At 40.9% G+C, this 6,341-nt stretch overlaps 1 long non-coding RNA gene across 2 annotated transcripts; it reads right to left on the reverse strand.

Moving 5' to 3' along the window:
* Nucleotides 1-4,364: 4,364 nt before the first annotated feature.
* LOC109285193 (uncharacterized) lies at nt 4,365-5,970 on the reverse strand. Of its 2 annotated transcripts, none has more exons than XR_009460457.1 (3): nt 5,731-5,970; nt 4,746-4,837; nt 4,365-4,590 (listed from the first exon to the last, which is right to left on the reverse strand). It is a non-coding gene; the product is annotated as an uncharacterized LOC109285193 (long non-coding RNA). The 2 variants fall into 2 exon arrangements; XR_002092851.2 differs by having other exon boundaries at nt 4,365-4,570; nt 5,731-5,966.
* Nucleotides 5,971-6,341: the final 371 nt, after the last annotated feature.

The following is a 6,341-nucleotide window of genomic DNA, read 5'->3' on the forward strand; positions in this document are numbered from 1 at the left end:
CTCTGATTTTCTATGATAACAAATTCAAAATCAAATGCCAAAATATATAGGGATTTAGAATTTATTTTATTATAATGATTGAGGCACTGGTAGGCTTCCAAATTGCTTTAAGATTGTAAATATATCAATAAAACATTATGTTCAATTGATACCTATGTATAGGTTTCATTTTAAGTACAGAAACATGGATTTGGGTTTTTTTTTAAATCAGAGAATTTGAGATTTTAAACAGAGAAAACCAAGATCCTGGATAATACATAATTAAGAAAAGCACTACATAAATTCTCAAAGTGCTTCAGTGTCATTAAATCTTTCCTTGGTGCCAAACAGGAAAAAAAAAAAGACTTGGACAGAATATTTTGCCTACATTTACCTGAAAGGCCTCTATTAGAGAGAGGATTGTTTCTGCTATGCAAGTCCTCCATTTGTTTGGGACTCAAAGATGACATTCAAGTTGGATGCAGCTAGGAAGCAGCACTATGAAAATATGCTCTGCTCACTTGCTCCCATTCCATACTTGCTGTATGCCAAAAAATATAAGTTGTAGTTGCCTTCTGAAGTTCACCCTTGATATACCCAACTCTGCTTTCATAGCAGCTACATGCCCTTTTGTCAGCATGTGGAATACCCAGAGTGGGTGCAGGTGGGCTGGGCATGTCTTTATGGTGGTTTGGTGGGTTTTATTTTGAATGTGAAAGAAATTGCTGAAATCTTGCATGAGGAAGAAACCAGGTTTTACTTAAAATAGTCCCACCATGGAAGAGCCATGCATCTCAAGTCATAATTCTGAAATGTCATGCTTCTGCTTGTGATCATGTAATCCCACTGGTGGATGGTTTGCTAGACTGCAGAGGGTAAGTTTGAGCCTTTTCTTAGCCTCATGCCAACAACCACCTCCAGTCAACCCAGCTGTGAATGGGTATGTGGTCTTTCAAGCTGGGGAATCAGAGGTAGCTGGACTTCTTCCTAGACACATCACTCCCTTGTTTACCAGTGGCTATGGAAGCAGGTGTGCCTTACCCTTACCATACTGTTAGGCCTTCTAGGCTTGGTCAGACCAAAAGTGATTGATCACAAGTGATGAGGATCAGAGCAGATGAAATCACCAAATAAAGATCTTGGGCCAGATTTTACTCTAATTTATAAATGGATTAAATAACAGTAACACTGCTGACTTCAATCGAGTCACTCCAATTTTATATCAAGCCAAAGAGAACAGAATAGGCTCTTTGTTTATTAAAGTATCCAATTTGGTATTTACACAATGCAAGTCAAGGCCACTCTTTGAACAGAAAATCCATTTTAGGCATCAGACCTTGCTAAGTATGTGGATACATATACTTGGAGGGCAAGTGCTACAATGACACATGATTTGTCAAGAAGTGATTCCCTTTTTCTAGTGCTAGCTGTGAATCACTCAGGGAACAGCAGGTGAGCCTAGCAATAGTGACAAGCCAATCAGTTCCAGATGCCAGTGACTTTTTTTGGAAGCTAAGAATTGATTCTTCACACTAACACTTACGCATTCACAGAAGGTTGGCTAAGACTATTCATGGAGATGGGGGGGAACAAGGGCAGTTGCAATCCCTGAGAACAAGGTCTTACTGGTGAGACGGCCAAACGCAGAGCTAGCCAACCCAGAAGGAGGAAGGAAATTGAGTAGGGGAGCCTTCACCATAACCTGGAGCCTTCATATTGCAAACAGTGGCTTAAGAGCCAGATTTTAACTTACATTTTTTGCTTCTGCAATCAACCCTGTTTAAACCAACTCCTTCAAGGCACAAATAAAAATGGTTGTTTAACAACAGTGGGTTTCTCAAAACATATAAAATTGTGCTCATTACATTTTGGAGTGATTCAAAGATACAGTGTGGTCTATTAAGAGCAGTTTTTTGCACAGGTTCTACTGTATTTGTTGACTGGAAACATCTGAAAAAGCAATATATCAAGAGGTACTCATATCATACAATAAGGAAAAAGCCCAATGGAACATATACAGAAGCAGAATTTAGCCCAAATTAATGTTAGGAGTAAAAGGAGTTCTATTCTACCCAGAAAAGCACACAACTCACCAGCATACTCTCTTTATGCCTGAAGAAGGGTGCTTGTGCCGAAAAGCTTGCAAAAAACAATTTTTTCCAGCTATTTATTTGGTCTAATAAAAGATATCACATCTACCCAAAGAACTTTGTCTGCCAGGAGTTCTGCAATGCATTTTATCACATTTCTTTTAATACTTCCCATTGCTGTAATTAAATATCTTTCAAAACAGCTTCATTATGAGGCTACCTGCAGCTCATTGCTAGTCGAGATTAAGACAGTGAGGGAGCATTTACACCCCTGTCTTAGAAATGACATGGTAGGTTATTAATAATAATTATAAAGATGTAATTGATATTAATAATAATACCATGGGACTTCAATTAAAAAAATATCAAAGTGTTAACTACCCTTAATTAAAATGATAAGTACTGTCAATGGGGAAATATTACTATGCAATTTTTTTCCCCCATAAGAAGTTAGGTAACTTGCCTCAGATCAGACATGAGATCAGTAGTATAACTTCCACAGTACAGAATAAAACTTGTAGACTTGAATCCGAGTCTACTGCTGTAGCAGTCAGTACCACAAACCTTTCCTCTCTTTTCACTTTAGGGTGCAAACAAGCATTCACTGCACCTGGTCTTTGCTCATGTGACTTACTTTAAGGACATTAATTAATTTAAGCCACATGAATGTAGACTGGAAGCAGTGCACAGCTGTTTGCTGGTCCTAGGAATCATGCAGGGAAACTGAAGTAAGTAAGTTGGGGTGGGGGAAGGGTGGGTGTGATTGGGATGCTTGCAGGTCTGGGGTGGAGTTAGTAGGATTCAGGGGAGCTGGCAGTTCTATCTGGGGATGTGGGGGCTAAAAATAGCCTAGTCAGGGGTTGGGGGGCAGGGTAGCACAGCTCCACACACAGGTGGATGAAGAGCACAGCCCCAGGGCTGGGGCAAGCGGCTGGGCTTTCCCCGCCCCAGGGCTGCACGCTGAATGCTTACAGGTTTCAATAGAATACATCAGGTTAACTCGTTCCTGATCTAAGTTAGCTCACCTCCTCAAGTCAACTAGCTTTGATCTTGCCTGCCATTTTTTACCTGATTTAACATTCCTGAATGTGCGCAGAGATGGGCATTTAATCCACTAAGCTCTAGCTAGGTTGATCTAAATGAAATCCCTGTATGTACCCTTAGCTATATTTGAGCTTGAAGCTAGTTTCTGTTATAACCCTGGTCACAGTGTATTTCTCTTCTTCCAAAAGACACTTGAAATCTCACATTCTATAACTGATTTTAATATAAGTATTTTCTAGGAAGCTTGGTGGACACCAAAAAAAAAAAAAAAAAAAAGTTTAAAATGATAGAGAATGAAAGAGCTCTAATCAAGGGGAGGAGGGAAAAAAAAACAAGGGAAGAGAAAAAAAAAAAAAGGAGTAAAAGGAAAAGAGAAAAATAGGATAGATGGGGAAGAAGAGAGGGAAGAGCAAACAGTGGGTGGGATCAAAGAAAACCATGGAGTAGAGGTGAACAGAAAAGAGGTCATTGCAGTAAGGGAGAGCAGGGAAGGAAAAACTGGAAGTGATGAGAGAAAAGAATAAACTGGAAAGTGAGACATCAGTAGAAACAGGAACAGGGAAAGAATAATAGAACAGAAAGGAAGAGAGAAAACCAAGTATTGTAGTAGTATTAGCAGCAGATAGCCTGAAAGTTCAGTGTCAACATATTAAAATTTAAAATAGCTACCTCCCCTGTAATATTCTGTTTGCATATTGGGAAATTCCTTACAGCTGTGATTTATAAAGTGTTACTGTACATAGAAACAGAAAATACTACTGCCTTTGAGTGGAGATGAAAAAGATTGAAGAGCTCCTGCGGAGCAGCCCTAAGATGGTAACATGAACAGATTGTATGAGGAGTTCCCACTGCGTGCTTTTATTAACCTTGCCTTGATGCAAATAGGAGACCCTGGCAACTATTTCCCCTCTTTTCTAAGTTTCTTCATTTTGCAGGAGTAATAAAAATAAATAAAACTTCTGGAAATGTATGTATGAAGATCCCTTTATTCTAGAACCCTGCAGTCTTAGTTTTTCGAACTGGCAACATAACTCACTTTCAGCCAAAAGTAAAGAGAATTGAAAGGTATCATTAAAAAGAAAGTAAATGGGAACTATACACACTCAAAAACAAACCTGAACATAGAGTGGATTTTGTATCCCCCACTAAGAAAATGAAGCAAAATGCTTGTGAAAATGGGTAAACCTTGGTCAGAAGCTCTTATTTACTAAAGCCCATGACATACGTTTAATTAGAATCAGAGCCTGGCAGTCATTTTTTCACATCATTTTATTGTAACAAAATGACTTGGGAAAACTGTCTTAATGTAAGTATTATTGATGCTCCTGGGTTGTTATTCACAGCAATCTTCATGCATCCTTACCAGCTTCTCTCCCAGACTTTAGGGCCTTTTTAGCAAAGATCACCATCATCTTGGCATTCAAGTCCTTCCTGAAGATTCAGTTTTACCATGACTCCTACAGAAAATAGGCATCTACTGAGAGAGGTAGAAAAAAACTTCTAAACCTATTTTTTAAAAATTCAACAAAACAATCTCCTAAATAAAAAAAAAAAAAAACACACAAAATTATAGTGGTATTATCAAAATCTGGTCATTCATTGCTGTAACCATTTTGTTTGTATGTTGCATACATTTCCCTGCTGTTTCTCCATGTTTTTATATTGCAAGATCTGTAATAATTGTGCCTGTCTTTGTGTACAATGCCCAGAACATTGTGGGTCTCCTGTAAGAAAAATAAATAAATAAATAAATAAAATCATCGTATATAGCACTTTCCATGCTCACTCGTAAAAAATATCCAAGCTATTGTTATCAGTATAACATGCGATTGTCCTTTTGGCTTAAGATTTTGAAAAACCCATTGTCACAGCATGGGGTCCTGCAGGATGGCCGTGATCTCCCCAAGGCCCCCCTTCTCATGCCAAGTTGGCCCCAAGGGCACCCTCACTTCTCACCCACCACATCTTTGATGGAGAATAAATATATGGGAGGCTGCCTTATGTCCTCTTGGACACGGTTTGTTGTAATATCTGACCCCATGGACTCCCAGACCCCTTGTCAGTCCCACTCTGCAATGGGCGCTTCAGGGCACCCCAGTCTTATGGGTAATGCGTGGCTCCAACCACCCCTTTACCACGCCCCACAGATGGAATTGATGTTGTTCGGTCAGGGCCTTGTTATAATTTGGCCCCCTTGTCCTCTCTGGGCCCTGCATGGTCCTGTCTTGCTCTGCGCCCTCTCTGGCACTCGCCAATGCTGCCCCTTCTCCTGGGGCTCCTCACTGCCCCTTCTCTCCAGGGCTTCTCACAATGCTGTTGCCTCTTCTCTCCGGGGCTCACCACACCTGCACTGGGGCTTCTCATCAATGCCCCCTCTCTGGGGCTTCTCAACTACCCCGAATGTTACACCCTCGCTGGCACTGGGGTCCTCACACTGCTGTGGGTCCCCTATGAGGCCTCCTCTAACCCCTAATAGCCTCACCCAAACCACCAGTTTTAAACAGTAAACAAAATGCAAGTCCTTTGGCTATAACATAAACTGAAGCCGCCCAGCTATAACAACATTACTCAAACCACCCCAGGGATGCTCCATCCTTTACCAGGCTCAGGGCTGTACCTGCAGTCAGGGCTCTCCTCGCAGCTTGCTCAGGGAGAGTTCCTTCCCTCCTGGCTGCTTGCAGGGACCTGCCCACTTGGCTTCAGCCATGGGGTTTATATGTGCTAGGCCCTGCCCCCTTCAGTCAGCTGACTGTTGGCAGGTGGGGTCATTAATTACTCTAGTTGCCCTCGTGACCACCAGCTGGGCTCCTTACTCACTGCTAGGGCTCTTTCCCCTCTTTAGGAGCAGGGCACCCAAGTGCTCTGTGACACCCATTAAGAAATAACATTTGTTTTATTTCATTTCCTGCTTTCCTCTCTATTGGTTTTGATTTCTGATTTGTCATGAATGCCCTACAGAGATTTGTATGAGTAAAGTTGTAGCTGTGATAGTCTAGAAATTATGTGAGAGGCAATAATTTCTTATGGTGATATCTTTTATTGGACCAATTCTGTAGGTGGAATAGAGTTAGACAAGCTTCTGAATGCAAGGCATTCTTTATCAGGTCACCTGATGAAGAATGTTTGGCATTCAAAAGCTTGTCTAACTCTGTCCCAACTACATAGTTGGTCCAACAAAAGATATCACCCTAAGAAATCCTTTCCTCTACAGGTATTTCTAACTTACAT

Source organism: Alligator mississippiensis, chromosome 3 (genome assembly GCF_030867095.1).
Source record: "Alligator mississippiensis isolate rAllMis1 chromosome 3, rAllMis1, whole genome shotgun sequence".
In the NCBI taxonomy this organism is placed as follows: domain Eukaryota; kingdom Metazoa; phylum Chordata; order Crocodylia; family Alligatoridae; genus Alligator; species Alligator mississippiensis.